The 17,799-nt window shown below is 45.7% G+C and overlaps 1 protein-coding gene across 4 annotated transcripts in view; it reads left to right on the top strand.

Moving 5' to 3' along the window:
* Nucleotides 1-6,442: 6,442 nt before the first annotated feature.
* rhbdd1 (rhomboid domain containing 1) overlaps nucleotides 6,443-17,799 on the top strand; it is a 72,183-nt gene continuing 60,826 nt past the window's right edge. The window contains exon 1 of one of the 4 annotated variants that reach the window (XR_015078639.1): nucleotides 6,443-6,603. The gene's annotated coding sequence lies outside the window, so the exon portion shown is untranslated. The remainder of the gene's footprint in view (nucleotides 6,604-17,799) is intronic. The other 3 variants (XM_085989963.1, XM_085989962.1, XM_085989961.1) reach the window with 3 other exon arrangements.

Raw genomic sequence — 17,799 nt, 5'->3', positions numbered from 1 at the left:
ACTCATCACACCTTTGTGAACGTGTGTTTGGGTGTGGAGGAGATAAGGGAAGTGGCGGGGGGTTGGTGGGGAAGGTTTACAACATTTACTTCCCGCATCTGCATGCAGGTCTCATACCTGTTTATAAATATAGCTCATGATCCCATTATATATGTGGGTCAGGACCTGTCTGAACATTAAAAGTGAAGGGATTCGCAAAATTTCATATGTTCCCCCCCCGAAGATTAATTGGAGTTATTAAAGAAACCTTGGAGTGACTGTGTTTTAAAAATCCAGGGCCTCTCAAAATGGCTGCGGTCAGACACATGGCCAAAGGGCCTGCGGCATCCATATGGATTTTCTGATAGCTTCACAGACTGCATGTTTAATTTGAACAATGCAGTGAGGCAAGCTCAGTTGTATTCACGCCCTGAGGCAGGTTATCAATTGTTTGCCTACACAATCTAAGTTCGGGCGGAGATAGTCCCAGTTGCTTGAGGAACATTCAGAACAATTGAGGAACATTCAGAACAATTAAGGACATTCAGAAAACAATGGAAAGGCAGTTGTGGTACTGATCGGTGCCATCAACGTAAATGGGCCAAAATCAAGGTCCTCTTGTCTTATGTTTTCGAGCCCAAATCGGACAATGGAACGGACTGATGAGGCGCGATAATGACCCATTGCCAAGAGGATATAACTGGGGCGGCCCAGCACCTCTCTCTCTCTCTCTCTCTCTTCACCTCGGCCCAGTGTCCTGTTGGTCTGCTAGCAACCAAGAAGGAAAACCATCTAGAAAGCATCGCAAGCACATTTCGACGGCAGCAGCGGGGCACAAGGGCCAGGCCTTTTCATCTGTTTCACCGGTGAGCATTATCTTTCTGGCCGTCACAAGACAACCTAGCTAGGTGTAAGGGTGGGAGTTAAAGGGGTATTACAAAATTGTGATTTTAGAATTTTTTCCCTCGTTGTGTCCGTTTCTTCTCCCGTTAAGTGTAAAACTGTATTGCATCCATAGCGATTTCTTTTATCTTCTGTATAATACTGTTTTTCTTGTAGTGTTAGCTTTTCTAATTAATAAACATTGGTTTTCCTTGCACCAATCCATTGGTCTGTTCGTTTGTCCTTGTTACCACTCGATAAGTCCTGAGCTCAGAATCAGGAAGGGGAAAGCGATTCGCAACCGCACACCGGGCAGGGCAGCTCAGGAAAACATAACTGGCTGACCTACAATAAGCCCCTGGAACAAAACCCCCTACAAAAGTGAATAGGAACAGTCAATAGTGAGAAGATGGGTAATCACATGCACTCTTTTCCTATAGGTTTATAATACATGTTGTCACTGGTAGCAAGTTGCTCGTGTAGGTCTATTTTGGAAGTGCAAGTCCACAAGCATCCCCAAAATTCCCAGCCGTTTTTTACTGACACAACCCATATATTTAAGCCGCGCTACCTGAGCAAAGAGTCAGTTCTTCCTTGGTGTACACTGTATTGAGTCTGTCAAAAGCTTGGGTAAGTGCAAGCTTTGAGTTTGTTATTGTGTTGAGATTATGCTTAGTTGGTCTTCTTTTGGATATATATAAATAAATATCTACAGCGATATGAAACTGCTATATTTATGTTAATTTTCAATGACTGATTGAGCAGTGAGAGGGTGAGGAGTGTGCGTATTCAGAGAAACTAATTGATGCGCTATCAATTACTCATGAAAGACTGAGAGTTAAGAGAGTAACTAAAGGCTTTTATTAACAAAAGAATGAAGGTCTGCCTCGAGTGGTCGACCGGTCCAGAAATACAAAGGGCTGGGGAGCAGTCACCTTTATACTAGGACTTGTGGGAGGAGTCAGCCGAGGCATGTCCAGGCATGTACACAGTGGAATACAAACAGTGGTTTACCACACTAATAGTATACACTATTTTGATTGTTTTATCTCCTTGCCTGTAATCTGATGAATTCTGTACTTGCCGTCAGATTTTCACCTCCTCAGCTCATCCCTAATTGCCCTTGAGAAAGTGGTTGTGAGCCGCCTTCTTGAATCGCTGCAGTCTGTGTGGTGAAGGTACTCCCACAGTGCTGGTAGGGAGGGCGTTCCAGGATTTTGACCCAGCGATGGTGAAGGAACGACGATATACTTCCAAGTCAGCATGGTGTGTAACTTGGAGGGGAACTTGCAGGTGATGGCGTCCCCTTGCACCTGCTGCTCCTTCTAGGTGGTAGAGGTTGCGGGTTTGGGAGGTGCTGCCGAAAAAGCCTTGTTGAGTTGCTGCCGTGCATCTTGTAGATGGTACACACTGCAGGCACGGTGCGCCGGTGGTGGAGGGAGTGAATGTTTAAGGTGGTGGATGGGGTGCTGATCAAGCAGGCTGCTTTGTCTCGAATGGTGTCGAGCTTCTTGAGTGTTGTTGGAGCTGCACTCATCCAGGCAAGTGGAGAGTATTCCATCACACTCCTGACTTGTGCCTTGAGATGGTGGAAAGGCTTTGGGGAATCAGGAGGTGAGACACTCGCCACAGAACACCTAGCCTCTGACCTGCTCTTGTTGCCACAGTATTTATGTGGCTGGTCCAGTTAAGTTTCTGGTCAATGGTGACCCCCAGGATGTAGGGAATTCGGCTATTGTAATGCCGTTGAATGTCAAGGGGCAGTGGTTAGACTCTCACTTATTGGAGATAGTCATTGTCTGGCACTTGTGTGGTGCGAATGTTATTTGCCACTTATCAGCCCAAGCTTGAATGTCATCCAGGTCTTGCTGCATGCGCGCATAGACTGCTTCATTATCTAAGGAGTTGCGAATGGCACTGATCACTGTGCAGTCATCAGCGAACATCCCCACTTCTGACCATATGATGGAGCAAAGGTCATTGATGAAGCTGCTGAAGATGATTGGGACTAGGACACTGCCCTGAGAAGCTCCTGCAGCTTCTTTACTCTTATATTCAAATCCTTTTGTAATAAAGGCTAACATACCATTTGCTTTCCTAATTGTTTGCTGTACTTGTATGTTAACTATCACCAGGTCCCTCTGATTACCAACATTTCCCAATCTCTCAACATTTAAAAAATATTCTGCTTCTCTATTTTTTCTACCAAAGTGGATAACTTCACATTTCTCCACATTATATTCCATCTGCCATGTTCTTGCCTACTCACTTAACCTGCCTATATCCCATTGCAGCCTCTTTGCATCCTCCTCACAAATTACTTTCCCACCTAGCTTTGTATGTGTAAGCGGTTTTTGTAACCGTCCTGCCGCGGTCGCCAAGTGATGTAAGCAGTTTTTGATCCTAGCCCAATTGCTAGATGGACGGTGCGCATCGTCCCCACCTTACAAAAGTTCTATACCCGGGAATTATTATTCAGAGTGTAAATGAAATAAGTCACGGACAGGAATGCTTCGGTGAAAAATCAAACTTATATTTATTTGGTCTAACATACACTGGCTAAAACATGCACTACTAAACGAAATCACTGTCCCTGTGGAGAATAAAATCCAGATTACAATCAACATACATACAGTACAAAACTGGGGACTATAACAAGCAGTAATTCCCTTGTTGTTATGGTGGACTCTAATTCCACCCCTACCAACGAATTACCCAGTCGTATAAACCCCTTCGAGTGGCTGAACCAAACGAAGCTCCCACCCTCGGAATAGCCCAAAAGCTTCACTTCTGAGAGACTATGCTTACCCCCACACGCGGTCGGTTTTGATCGCTCCGCTCGTCGGCTTCTCTGCTCCTTCTTGTTAATTCGATCTTGTTGGAGCAGGGAGCGAGAGAGAGAGAGAACGGTGGAAAAGAATCTATTTTTATAGTAGTCCCTATCTTTTCCCGCCAATCTTTAAAATCCTATTGTTTCTAAGCACTCCGGTGCTTAATCAGTGATGAGTCATCCTCGGACCCATGCGTATTAGATTAATGGCCCTAAGTCTGGGACATATCTTTCAGTCTTTATGTTGGGAAAAAAACTGGCTCCCTTTCAGCTGGCTGAGGCCAGTGGGTTCATTGTTCTGCTTCTCTTCCGAGATGGAGGTGAGAAGTGCTTTTGCATATTAGAGTGGCCTTTCTAATCAAGTTCAATGGCCCCCTTCCTTTTTCCAGGACTGTCGGGCGAGCCCATACATTCTGGATGACTGACAGTTCTTTTGTCACAGCCAACTGCCATGCGTTCTCTGGAGTTTTAACAAACCAGTCTTTCACGTATCTGCACAGGGCGATCCCATAACAGGGAAAATACCCTCAGAAAAATCCCATAAAGTCCACAAAATATTCCCGACTGAGTCCATTCTTCAGAGACTTTGCGATCTCTTCATATGACACGTTAATTCCTTCAATAGCTTCAATGTCCTTGTTCCCAGCAAATCGATCATTATCTCCCAACTCTGTCATCTACCTGATGCCGTCCCCATCTTTGCACCCTCAAATTAGTGGGGCATAAACCCAAGCTTACCTTATACACAACTGGCCTACTCAACAATTGCCAGATTTGGCTTGACGAGGTCAAGCTTTGTCATGCCTCACTCTCCTCCTTCAAATCCTACTACTCCTGCCGTTCTAGGCTCTTTTCCACAGCCAACTCCCTGAAGTGAGACAGTGGTCTAAATTTCAGATAGCAGTGGCCTCATATCCCGTAGGATTTGGAAGAAGGCGAGGGGAAATCTTGGGTGGTGCGCTGGAGGGAAGTGGTTATTTAGGCTGCATGCGACGGGAAATAGTGGATGATCTGATACCCCTAGAGAGTAAAACTGCGGATTGGGTAACGTTGGGAAAGGAAGTAGTGTTCTCGGGTCTATTCCGATGAACTCCTGGCCGGCCTCCCATCCTCCACCCTCTGTAAACTTCAGCTCATCCAAAATTCTGCTGCCCGTATCCTATTCCATAGAAGTTATGCTTACAGTGTCAGCTGTGGCTCAGTTGGTAGCACCCTTGCCTCTGAGGCAGAAGGCTGTGAGTTCAAGTCCTATGCCAGAGACTTGAGCACAATAAATCTAGGCTGACACTCCCAGTGCAGTATTGAGGGAGTGCCGCTGCACTAGAGGAGGTGCCATCTTTTGGATGAAACGTTAATCTGAGGCCCCTCTCTTAGGTGGACGTAAAAGATCCCCTGGCACTATTTCGAAGAGCATGGGGAGTTATCCCTGGTGTGCTGGCCAATATTTATCCCTCAATCAACATCACTAAAACAGATTATCTGGTCATTGTCACATTGCTGTTTGTGGGAGCTTGCTGTGTGCAAATTGGCTGCTGTGTTTTCTACAACAGTGTCTACACTTCAGAAAGTACTTAATTGGCTGTAAAAGTGCTTTGAGACATCCGGTGGTTGTGAAAGGCGCTATATAAATGCAAGTTTTTGTATGGTTCACTCCTGTCCTTGCTAATCAACTGACTCCCTGTTCCCCAAAGTCTCAACACTTAAATTCTCATGTTTAGATCACTCTATGGCCTCACCCCTCCCCTATCTCTGTAATCTCTTCCAGCCTATAACCCACCCACCCTCCCCGCCTTTGCCCAGCTATTGGCAACTATGCCTAATTCCCACTCCCTAAGTCCCGCCACCTTTATAGACCCTCCTTAAAATCAACCTCTTCAACTATGCTTTATGGTGACCCCCCCGACCTAACATCTCCTTCTTTGGTGTGGCACCCATTCCCTCCTCTCCCCTTATCCCTCAGTGAAGCAGTGCCTTGGGGTGGTGTTTTTTTCCCCACATTATATATTTTCCCCATATTATGAAAAGAATATAGAGGCACTGGAGAGGGTGCAGGGAAGATTTACAAGGATGATACCTGAAATGCAAGGGTATACATATCAGGAAAGGATGAACAAGCTGGGTCTCTTTTCTCTTGAAAAAAGGCTGAGGGGTGACCTAATAGAGGTCTTTAAAATTATTAAAGGTTTTGATAGAGTGGATACAGAGTGTTTCCACTTGTGGGGAAGAGTAAAACTAGAGGCCATCAATATAAGATAGTCACCAAGAAATCCAATAGGGAATTCAGAAGAAACTTCTTTACCCAGAGAGTGGTGAGAATGTGGAACTCGCTACCACAGGGAGTGGTTGAAGCTAACAGTGAGATGCATTTACGGGGCGGCTGGACAAGCATGAGAGAAAAGGGAATAGAGGGTTATGCTGATAGATTTAGATGAGGAAAGACTGGAGGAGGCTCAAGTGGGAGCATGGCTTGGTTGGGCCAAATGGTCTGTATCTTTGCCGTATATCCGTTGTATAAATGCAAGTAGTGATTTGGGGAAAATGATGCAATTCCCGAATGGAGCTGGTAACTTTTTTTTGCCGCTGATGCAATTTCTCCTCGCACTTGAAGAAGCGTTGTGTGGTGCGGTTTGGTTTGATCCTTGACGTGGCTCTTCCTGACGGGGTAAGGAAAAGGGGGGGGGGAGGAGGGTTGAGAAATAAAGACGGGCTCGAGCGGGGTCGCCCGGCGGAACCTGCAGTGAGTGAACACATTGCCAGGCGGAACCTGCAGTGAGTGAACACATTGCCAGGCGGAACCTGCAGTGAGTGAGGCGGGGGAACACATTGCCAGGCGGAACCTGCAGTGAGTGAGGCGGGGGAACACATTGCCAGGAGCACGCGGACTGCCGGTTGGGCTGCCTCCTGACGTCACAGTGAGTACGGTGTTTTCAAACGGCTCGGCGTTCGAGGCGGCGCGCGGCTCCGCTCCGCTCCTCGCTGTAGAGAGCGCGGCTTCATACGGCGCATTAAACAGAGAGACCGTGGACCCCGGGCAGAGCAGTCACCCACCCCAACCCACCGCGCTTTCGTTTTCTCTTCACGCCACCCATCTTTAAACTCTGCCTATTAACCAGGCGCAGTCTCCTCATTTTTACTTTTTCAAAATGTGACTTATTTCGCCGCAACTTCTTCATTAAACAGGACATGCTGCCGGCGTTGGGAGGGGGAGAGGAAACTTGTCTTTCCATCCTGTCTGCCTCCTTTAACATGCCCCGCTGAATGCAACTGTGCCTGCTTTGCATGTAACCTCTCAAATTTGTGTCAGCTGTGGCTCAGTTGGTAGCACTCTCTGAGTCAGAAGGTTGCGGGTTCAAGTCCCACTCCGGTGCGGTGCCGACGGAGTGCTGCACTGTTGAGGTGCTGTCTTTCAGATGAGATGTTAAACCGAGGCCCCGTCTGCTCTCGGGTGCACGTAAAAGATTCCACAGCACTATTTCGAAGAGCAGGGGAGTTATCCCCAGTGTCCTGGCCAACAATATTTATTCTTCAACCAACATAACAAAAACAGATTATAGAAACATAGAAGATAGGAGCATAAGTAGGCCATTCGGCCCCTCGAACCAGCTCTGCCATTCAATCCGATCATCCAAATTCAGTACCCGGTCCCTGCTTTCTCCCCATACCCCTTGATCCCTTTAGCCTTGAGAAATATATCCAACTCCTTCTTGAATATATTTAATGAATTGGCCTCTACTGCCTTCTGTGGTAGAGAATGCCACAGGTTCACCATTCTCTGGGTGAAGAAATTCCTCCTCATTTCTGTCCTAAATGGCCTACCCCTTATCCTTAGACTGTGACCCCTGGTTCTGGACTCCCCGACCATCGGGAACATCCTTCCAGCATCTAGTCTGTCTAGTCCTGTTAGAATTTTATAAGTTACGATGAGATCCCCTCTCATTCTTCTAAACTCCAGTGAGTACAAGCCCAATCTATGCAATCTCTTCTCGTACGTCATTCCTGCCATCCCAGGTATCAGCCTGGTGAATCTTCGCTGAACTCCTTCCATGGCAAGAACATCCTTCCACAGATAAGGCGACCAAAACTGTGCACAATACTCAAGATGTGGTCTCAGCAAGGCCCTGTACAACTGCAGCAAGCCATCCTTGTTCCTGTACTCAAACCCTCTCGCTACGAAGGCCAACATACCATTTGCCTTCTTAACCGTCTGCTGCACCTGCATGCTTACCTTCAGCGACTGGTGCACAAGGACACCCAGGTCTCGTTGCACTTCCCCTTCTCCCAATCTATTGCCATTCAGATGATAATCTGCCTTCCTGTTTTTGCTACCAAAGTGGATAACCTCACATTTATCCACGTTATATTGCATCTGCCATGCTTCTGCCCAATCACCCAACCTGTCCAAATCATCCTGGAGTTTCTCAGCATCCTCCTCACAGCACACACACCCACCCAGCTTTGTGTCGTCTGCAAATTTGGAGATATTACATCTAGTTCCCTTGTCTAGATCATTAATATATATTGTGAATAGCTGGGGTCCAAGGACTTATCCCTGCGGTATCCCACTAGTCACTGCCTGCCACTCCGGGGGGGGGAGAAAAAGACCCGTTTATTCCAACTCTTTGCTTTCTGTCTGCCAACCAGTTCTCTATCCAAGTCAGTACCTTGACCCCAATCCCATGTGCCTTAACTTTACATGCTAATCTCTTATGCAGGACCTTATCGAAAGCCTTCTGAAAGTCCAAATACACCACATCCACTGGTTCTCCCTTTATCTATTTTACCAGTTACATCCTCAAAAAATTCCAGTAGGTCAGTCCAGCACGATTTACCCTTTGTAAATCCATGTTGACTTTGTCCGATTCTGTCACTGTTTTCCAAGTGCTCTGCTATTACATCTGTTGTAATGGACTCTAGCATTTTCCGCACTACCGATGTCAGGCTTACCGGTCTGTAATTCCCCGTTTTCTCTCTACCACCTTTTTTGAATAGTGGGGTAACATTAGCTACCCTCCAATCCATGGGTACTGTTCCAGATTCCATCGAATGTTGGAAGATGATCAGCAATGCATCTACTATTTCTAGGGCCACTTCCTTAAGTACCCTAGGATGTAGATTATCAGGCCCTGGGGATTTATCGGCCTTCAATCCCATCAATTTCCTTAACACCATTTCCCTACAAATACTGATTTCTTTCAGTTCCTCCCTTTAATCAGACCCTATGTTCCCTGACATCTCTGGGAGGTTATTTGTGAACCAAAATATATATTTAATTGGTCTGCCATTTCTTTGTTCCCCATTATAAATTCCCCTGATACTGACTGCAAGGGACCTACGCTTGACTTCACCAATCTTTTTCTCTTCACATCTATAAAAGCTTTTACAGTCAGTTTTTATGTTCCCTGCAAGCTTACACTCATATTCTATTTTCCCCTTAATTAATCCCTTTGTCCTCCTTTGTTGAATCCTAAACTGCTCCCAATCCTCAGGGTTACTGCTTTTTCTGGCCAATTTATATGTCCTCTCCTTGGATCTTATGCTATCCCTAATTTCCCTTGTTAGCCACGGTTGAGTCACCTTTTTTGTTATATTTTTATGCCAAACTGGGATGAACAAATTCTGTAGTTCATCCATGCAGTCTTTGAATGTTTGCCATTGCCTATCCACCGTCAACCCTTTGAGTGACATTCCCCAATCAATCCTACCCAACGTGCGCCTCAGACCATCGTAGTTTCCTTTATTTAAATTCAGGACCCTAGTCTCTGAGTCAACAACTTCATTCTCCATGTTAATGAAGAATTCTATCATATTATGATCGCTCCGACCCAAGGGGCCTCGTACAACAAGATTGTTAATTAATCCTTTCTCGTTACATAATACCCAGTCTAAGATGGCCTGATCTCTGGTTGGTTCCTCGATATATTGGTCCAGGAAACCATCCCATAAACACTCCAGGAATTCCTCCTCCACAATATTGTTACTAGTTTGGTTAGCCCAATTTATATGTAGATTAAAGTCACCCATGATGACTGCTGTGCCCTTATTGCACGCTTCTCTAATTTCCCTTTTAATGCCATCCCCAACCTCCGCATTACTGTTTGGAGGTCTATATACCACTCCCACTAACGTTTTCTGCCCCTTGGTATTTCTCAGTTCTACCCATACAGATTCCACATCATCAGAGCTAATATCCTTCCTTACAATTGTGTTAATCCCTTCTTTAACAAGCAATGCTACCCCACCTCCCTTTCCTTTTTGCCTATCTTTCCTGAATATTGAATACCCCTGGATGTTGAGTTGGCCACCCTGGAGCCATGTTTCTGTAATCCCAATCAAATCATCATCGTTTACTTCTATTTGCGCAGCTAATTCATCCACCTTATTAGGAATGCTCCTCGCATTAAGACACACAGCCTTCAGGTTTGTTTTTTTAACGCTCTTAGACCTATTAGAATTATTATTTACTGTGGCTATGTTTGATTTAAACTGTTGATTTCTCTGACTGCCACTTTTGTTTTTCTCCTTCCTATCTTTTTCTTTTATCCTTGTTTCCCTTTCCTCTGTCCCTCTGCTCAGTTTCCCAACCCCCTGCCATTTTAGTTTAAACCCTCCCCCAGAGCACTAGCAAACACTCCCCCTACGACATTGGTCCCGGTCCTGCCCAGGTGCAAACCGTCTGTTTTGAACTGGTCCCACCTCCCCCAGAACCGGTTCCAGTGTCCCAGGATTTTGAATCCCTCCCCCTCACACCATTCCTCTAGCCACGTATTCATCTGAAATATCCTTCTATTTCTACTCTGACTAGCACGTGGCACTGGTAGCAATCCTGAGATCACTACCTTTTTGAGGTCCTATTTTTTAATTTACCTCCTAACTCCCTATATTCAGCTTTTAGGACCTCATCCCATTTTTTACCTATGTTGTTGGTACCTATATGCACCACGACAACTGGCTGTTCACCCTCCCCTTCCAAAATGTTCTGCAGCCGCTCTGAGACATCCTTGACCCTTGCACCAGGGAGGCAACACGCCATCCTGGAGTCTCGTTTGCGGCTGCAGAAACGCCTATCTATTCCCCTTACAATAGAATCTCCTATTACTAAAGCTCTACCCCTCTTTTTCCTCCCGTCCTGTGCAGCAGAACCACCCCTGGTGCCAGGAAGTTGGCTGCTGCTGCCTTCCTCTGATAAGCCATCCCCCCCAACAGTACTCAAAGTGGTGTATCTGTTTGAGAGGATGATGTCCAGAGGGGACCCCTGCACTACCTGCCTGTGCCTCGTACTCTGTCTGTTGGTCACCCATTCTCTTTCTGCCCGTCCAACCTTTGCCTGCGGTGTGACCAACTGATCGAACGTGCTATTCACGACGTCCTCAGCATTGCGAATGGTCCAGTATGAATCCAATCGCAGCTCCAGCACCGCAGTGCAGTCTGCCAGTAGCTGCAGCTGGACACACTTCCTGCACACATAGTTGTCAGGGACACAGGAAGTGTCCCTGAGTTCCCACATATCGCAGGAGGAGCATACCACAGGGCTGGGCTGTCCTGCCATGACTTACCCTTTAGTTAATTGCAATTAAATTAAATCAAATCAATCCCACCAATTTCACTACAGTTAAATGATATATTTAAGGGTCCTGGTTTACAAACAGTCCCCGCTACACCACAGAGAGCTTAGAAACTATAAACCACAGAGTTAAAGTTTAAAAAGAGAGAAATACTCACCAACCAATCACTTACCTGCTTTCTGGTGACGTCACACTTCGATTACTTTTTACTTCTCTCCCTCTCTTTGAGATTGGAGATTAGTACGCCTACCTGGTCTCTTGGAGCCTTTTATAGCCCCGCTGCCGCCGCTGAAATTCCCGCCGACACTGTGAGGCCTACCTGGTCTCTTGGAGCCTTTTATAGCCTCGCTGCTGCCGCTGAAATTCCCGCCGACGCTGGTCATTATCACATTGCTGTTTGTGGGAGCTTGCTGTGCTTAAATCATGAAAGGTGCTATATAACTGCAAGTCTTGTTAAAAAGAAAGGCTTTTATTATAGTTTTTTATATAGTTTATTTCACAACTACAGTGGTTCAAGGTGGCAGCTCACCACCACCTTCTAAGGCCAATTGGGGATGGGCAATCAATGATGGCCTTGTATCCGCCCACATCCCGTGAACGAATGGGGGGAAATCTCGGAACGTCCCAAAGCGCTTTATAGTCAATTAAGTACTTTTTGAAGTGTAGTCACTGTTGTGATATAGGAAACACGGCAGCCAGTTTGTGCACCGCAGGCTCCCACAAACAGCAATGTGATAATGAGCTGATAATCTGTTTTTGGTGATGGTGATTGAAAGATAAATATTGGGCAGGACACCGGGGAGAACGAATTAGTGCCATGGGATCTTTTACATTCACTTGAGAGAGCAGACAGGGCCTCGGTTTAATGTCTCATCCGAAAGATGGCACCTCCGACAGTGCAGCACTCCTTCAGCACTGCACTGGTGTGTCAGCCTAGATTTGGAGTGGAACTTGAACCCACAACCTTCTGACTCCGAGGTGAGAGTGCTACCCACTGGGCCACAGCTGGCACTAAAACTGTGCCAGAGATGTGTGAGTGGTTCACCTGCAACAGTCCCCACTCTCTCTCATTGGTTTTCTGCGCCTCTAAAATCCATCTACATCAGTGTCCAGAGACTGCTGTTGCTCGTCATTAACGCAGCAATCCTGCTGCCTTCAAGTGGCATTGGGGGAGATCTGAGCAAATTATCTGTTTGCACTGTTAACCCAAGGGACCCAAAGATGAGCATAAAAAATTGGAATGCCCACAGCTAAAATCATTTCAAAGAAAAACCAGGGTTCAGTCGATGCACAAACCATTTTTTGTTGATGCTGAAGTTTTCATCTGCTATTTAAAAAAAAAAAAAAAAAATAGGCTCAAGATTAAGTAGCAGCAATGAATAAAACAGGAATGACAATCAAAAGATTTAAATATTAAAAGTGAGAATTACAATTTGGGAGGAATGGAGGTCCAGCATCTCGTGAAGTGGTGCGTCGATAACAACCTGGCCCTTAACATCAAGAAAACCAAAGAAATCATTGTGGACTTCAGGAAGTCTAAAGACGGAAGTCACACCCCCATCCACATCAATGGGGCTGTGGTGGAAAGGGTGGACAGCTTTAAGTTCCTCGGAGTCCACATCACGGAAGACCTCTCCTGATCCCTCAATACCTCCTCTCTGGTGAAGAAGGCCTAGCAGCGCCTATATTTCCTAAGGAGGCTGAAGGGATGTAACCTGTCACCCCGATCCTCTCTAACTTTTACCGCTGCACAATAGAGAGCATCCTGACAAACTGTATCACAGTATGGTATGGCAGCTGTAGCTACTATGACCGGAAAGCCCTGCAGCGGGTAGTCAAAACTGCCCAACGCATTACCGGCACCCGGCTACTGACCATAGAGCACATATACCAGAAACGCTGTTTACGGAGGTCACGGTCCATCATCAAAGACCCTACCCACCCCAGCCACAGTCTGTTCGCCCTCCTGCCATCTGGGAGACGCTGCAGATGCATTCGCACCCGTACGACCAGATTTAGAAACAGCTTCTTTCCCAGGGCTGTCATCCTACTGAACTCCACAAATAAACTCTAAAGCCTGCACATCTGCCAATGCACTTTATTATGGTTATGTTTATGTTAATGTATTACAAGCCAAATGTATGTTGAATGTTTAAATGTCTTAATCTAAATGTACACTCTCGGGAGCCGCAAGCCTACATTTCGTTGTACTGCACTTGTGCACTAACAATGACAATAAAATTTGATTTGATTTTAATTTGAAAACAGCTGAATGGAATTCCTCCCAATGCCTGCGTTTCTCTTTAATCATGACCTTAAAAAAAAAAAAAAATGATCAAAGCCATACTTTCACTAGGGGTAATTAATTCTGAAGAAAAAACAGGCAGTGTCCTGGTAACAACAACAACTTGTATTTATATAGCGCCTTTAAAGTAGTAAAACATTCCCAAGGCACTTCACAGGAGCGAAAACAACATTTTGACACCGAGCCACATAGAGATACTAGGACAGGTGACTAAAAGCTTAAATGTAAGAAGTCACACAACACCAGGTTATAGTCCAACAGCTTTATTTGAAATCACAAGCTTTCGGAGTGCTGCTCCTTCTTCAGGTGAAGTGGAGAAATGCATAAAGACACAGCTTATATAGTCAGAGAATCATGTCAGATGTTTACAGGTAATCTTTCCAACTGCCATTTATCACACCTCGACAGAGAGATAATCAAAGGTGTGAACGGTGTCCAAACAGGTCAGTCAGGAAAACATTACATCAAAGAACAATGAGGTGGGGTCACAAGCGGTCAAATATTGCAGATGCTGGGGTCTGTATGAAAAACAAAAAAAGACAAAAAACATTTTTTTTGCTGGAAATCACAGCAGGTCCGGCCGCATCTGTGTAGAGAGAACAAGCCAATGTCGACTCGCGTCTGGATGACCCTGCGTCAGGTGGGGTTACATGTAGCGTGACATGAACCCAAGAGCTCGGTTGAGGCCGTCCTCATGGGTGCGGAACTCAAACAGACCATCGCTGGCAGCAAATTACCCAGCTTTCAGGAGAACAGCGACCACGACACCACACAACCCTGCCACAGCAACCTCTGCAAGACACGCCAGATCATCAACACAGATACCATCATCACACGTGAGGACACCACCCACCAGGTACATGGTACATACTCATGTGACTCGGCCAACATTGTCTACCTCATACGTTGCAGGAAAGGATGCCCCGGAGCATGGTACATCGGCGAGACCATGCAGACACTGCGACAACGGATGAACGGACACCGCACAACAATCACCAGGCAGGAGTGTTCCCTCCCAGTCGGGGAACACTTCAACAGTCAAGGACATTCAGCCTCCGATCTTCGGGTAAGCATTCTCCAAGGCGGCCTTTGAGACACACGACAACGCAAAATCGTCGAGCAGAAACTGATAGCCAAGTTCCGCACCCATGAGGACGGCCTCAACCGAGCTCTTGGGTTCATGTCACGCTACATGTAACCCCACCTGACGCAGGGTCATCCAGACGCGAGTCGACATTGGCTTGTTCTCTCTACACAGATGCGGCCGGACCTGCTGTGATTTCCAGCAAAAAAAATGTTTTTTGTTTTTCATACAGACCCCAGCATCTGCAATATTTGACCCCTTGTGACCCCACCTCATTGTTCTTTGATGTAATGTTTTCCTGACTGACCTGTTTGGACACCATTCACACCTTTGATTGCTGTGATTATCTCTCTGCCGAGGTGTGATAAATGGCAGTTGGAAAGATTACCTGTAAACATCTGACATTATTCTCTGACTATATAAGCTGTGTCTTTATGCATTTCTCCACTTCACCTGAAGAAGGAGCAGCGCTCCAAAAGCTTGTGATTTCAAATAAAGCTGTTGGACTATAACCTGGTGTTGTATGACTTCTTATATTTGTCCACCCCAGTCCAACTCCGGCATCTCCACACCATGACTAAAAGCTTGGTCAAAGAGAGCGGTTTTAAGGAGCGTCTTAAAGGAGGCGAGAGAGCTAGAGAGGTTTACAGGAGGAATTCCAGAGCTTAGGGCCTCGGCAGCTGAAGGCACGGCTACCATTGGAGCGATTTAAAATCGGGGCTGCGCAAGGGGCCAGAATTGGAGGAGGGCAGAGATCTCGGAGGGTTGTAGGGCTGGAGGAGGTTACGTAGAGGCGCTGCCGATTTTTGAAGAGGGATTTTACTTTATTGAATCATAAGCCAGACCATTATAGGGGACAAATAATTGTCCTTTTCTTGCAATTAAAGCATCTGTGTCAGTGTCTTTTGAGACCAGGAGCAGTAGTTTTCTGTTTCCCAGAAATTCTTTTCCCTCTCTGACCAGAATTATTGGCAAATTATGGAGATTATTTGAATTGGTGCTCCAGTGCCCTGTCTCTTCTGTGGGGGTCCATGCCCCAGGATTAGCGAGACTTGAGCAACAGCTGCTGGAAGGTTTTACCTGGAGGTCAGGCATGAAAACACATCCACATATATTCAGGGCTCACAGCCTTTAAAAAAAAATATATATTAATTCACAGAATGTGGGCATAGCTGGCAAGGTCAGCGTTTATTGCCCACCCCTAGTTGTCCTTGAGAAGGTGGTGGTGAACCGCCACCTTAAACAGCTGCAGTCCATGTAGATAGAGAGTTAGAACATAAGAAATAGGAGCAGGAGGAGGCCATACATCCCCTTGAGCCTGCTCTGCCATTCAATAAGATCATGGCTGATCTTCTACCTCGATTCCACTTTCCCGCCCTACCCCCATATCCCTTGATTCCAGGATTTTAACCCAGCAACAATGAAGGAACTGCAATATATGTCCAAGCTAGGATGGTGTATGACTTGGAGGGGAACTTGGAGGTGGTGGTGTTCCCATGCGCCTGCTGCCCTTGTCCTTCTAGGTGGTTAGAGGTCGAGGGTTTGGGAGGTACTGTCGAAGAAGCCGTGGCGAGTTGCTGCAGTGCATCTTGTAGATGTTACACAGTGTGCTGGTGGTGGAGGGAGCCTAGTGTGACTTCAGTTGCAAAGGAGTGAGCAATTGCTGCTGATACTCTGTACATTTGTTAGCCTAGATTATGGGCTGAAGCCTCTGCAGTGGGACATGAATCAATGACCTTCGTATCCCTGTGCACACTTTTGGTGGTGGGGGAATTTACCTAGCCTTGACATGTTCCAACCTACAACTAAGCTCCCTGGATTTGGGTATGGAGGGGTGGGGGCGCTGCTGGTGTTGTCACTGAGGCGAGAATGTACTCCATATTGATCAAATAGAAACTATACCTGTGTGAATTTTTCAGTAGTTTGGTTTGGAGACTGTTTTAAGCTTGGTAATGGGTTTCTATGCATTTCAGAAACCTGGCTGACCAAAATAAATTGAGTGGATTCTTCTCGCCCATTTGACACTGTTAGAAAGTACTCTTTACTTTACTTTTCTATAATGTTTCAACAAATAAAGCTTTTGGTCTTTCTGCCTTTGCACTGAGATAGGTTATGTTCTTCTTTCACAGTGCTTGAGTGATTTATGAGGCTGGTCTGTTGTATACCACTTGTGTACAGTAATTCCCATGACCAGTTGCTCTTGTGGGACATTTGATCTTGAGTCTCTACATAACATCTGAATGTAATATTTTATGTTGTGTGACAGCTCTGCCTCTTGTCTCATTCATGGGTGCTGCCCTAAACCCCTTCCTGGGAATCTGCTGCTTTAGTAGTTTAGACTTTCACCTTCTGAACATCATTCTTATTTATGACCGAGAACACTGATAAAGATTCTTTGGAGTTTTCTTTAGGCAGTCTCTGTTTTGGAATTTAAGAAAACACCCTGATGTGTACCTGTTATGCTGGCATGGAAGCTGTACTTGATGTGGTGGAACTTATTAAATTTTAGTTTTCAAGTTTTAATTGGTTCTTTTTGTTACCAAATATATGTGGTGGTATTTATAATTTTTGTAACATCATGAATTGTATTATTTCACTCCTCTTTCTAAGCACGTGTTGCAGTTATTTTAACATTAGCTGCCTTGAGAAGAAATTCAGCTATCTAAATCTATATAGTGTTAATTTCCACATAATACACTCTAAACAAATCTCAGCTGTTCCTGTCATATTGCAAGTTTCGCTACTTCCATCATAAAAGGCTTGACCCATTGTTGCAACTCTTCCCCTAAGTCACTTACAACAGCACTTTCAGCTCCCAACTGCCTAGCCTTTAGCCCTCCATTCGCCACAATACTTCTGCAACTACTGATTTGCTCAATCACACCTTCACCTCCACTTTTGATACCCTTGTTCCCAGTAAAACTCTCTCCCACCCTGGTCGTTCTCTTGGTACGCCCCATCTTCGCTCCAAGGGACACAGATTTGAACATGTATGACGCACAACTGGTTTAGCCATTCATCACCAAGATCTGGCTGAACCACATAAAGCACTATTGGGCCCAGATAATCCCTGGCTTTTTTCCACTACCTCTCTCCTCCTATCCCTTCTCACCTTCAATAAGTGTAAGGAGCTTATGGACTTCTTTGTCACTAAGAT

This window comes from Somniosus microcephalus, chromosome 6 (assembly GCF_052327205.1).
Source record: "Somniosus microcephalus isolate GS21.2 chromosome 6, FLI_Smic_1.0, whole genome shotgun sequence".
NCBI classification, from domain to species: domain Eukaryota; kingdom Metazoa; phylum Chordata; class Chondrichthyes; order Squaliformes; family Somniosidae; genus Somniosus; species Somniosus microcephalus.
This window is presented reverse-complemented; position numbering and strand designations above follow the sequence as displayed.